Source organism: Myotis brandtii, unplaced genomic scaffold (assembly GCF_000412655.1).
Source record: "Myotis brandtii unplaced genomic scaffold, ASM41265v1 scaffold546, whole genome shotgun sequence".
In the NCBI taxonomy this organism is placed as follows: domain Eukaryota; kingdom Metazoa; phylum Chordata; class Mammalia; order Chiroptera; family Vespertilionidae; genus Myotis; species Myotis brandtii.
Window position 1 is genome coordinate 333611 of NW_005370016.1, and position 1224 is coordinate 334834.

A 1224-nucleotide genomic window follows, 5' to 3' on the forward strand; every position below is an offset into this window, starting at 1 on the left:
TATTAGTAATAAAATTATGGTCTAAATAAAAATATATGGGACATATAATCACTTTTTTAAAACACAATATAAGTCCAAATATATTAATCTATTAAATAAGAACATGGAGACATTGCAGCCCAATGTTCTGTGGGAATGCAGTGGTTATACAAATTACCTTATTTTCTTTGTAGTCCAAGATAATGGTATAAAAAAAAAAACAAATAAAAAGATAATGGTTTACTAAATGTTTTTGAAAATGATATTTTGGATAAGTTATCCAAATCTCCATATTTTAAAGGAGGAAAAAATAAAAACAAACAAAAAACCCTTAAACAGAGTATTTAATCTCAAGTTAAATTTAAAAACTAAAAAAGAGTCAGTTTTAATATGATTTCAGCATCTAATTGACATATTACTACTCCTTAAAAGCAAAAAGGCAATCCCATTTTCCTAGATGAGAGAAATACTGTTAAATCAGATTAGCTACCTTTCAGGAAACAGAAACCACAGAGAGTAAATGAAAACACAGACTGTTATTTATCACAACTTGGAAAGTGGCTGAAATAATTTGGTTGGTCTCATATGGACATGAGGTGCCATACTCTTCATCAACCTACTCAATCTTCAGTTTTTCATCTAAACTGTTAGGTGTTATGGAGAAAACCCAATCCCAGTCAGGTACAGACCAGTACACGAGAGCTGAAAGAGGGCTTTTATCAGGTAAAGAAATAAATTTATTTATTCATTTAAGAAAAGAAAAGCCAATTTGGGGCCCAAGGTATCCACACTGGGTTGTCCAAATAACATGATAACAGACAAATCTTCATTTCACATAGCATAATATGAACAAAGCTAATGTATAGTTTACAGTAAAAAGTGGAGATTGACAATCATCTGACTATTTTGCAGTGTAGTTATTCTATCTGCACAAAGAAAAACAAACAAAATTACATAAGATGTCTTTTGTTTACCTAAAGTACCTCAGTTGCTATAGTTATTCCGATCTACAACATTCTAAGTAAAGGTTAATCCTTGAATGAAATGTTATGTAGAGAATGATGTTGGTGGCCCAGATCCTCTCTTTTCAGCCATTCCGCATCAGTTGCCTTGACCAAGAATGGCTCCCAACTGCTGCCTGCTCCAGAGAACTGCCCTCATCCCAGCTGGAAACATTTTCCCTGGAGGCTCTGCCTCCTTCCCCTTCCCCAACCAATCTGGCAATGGCTGCCTTCTAGGAAGGTA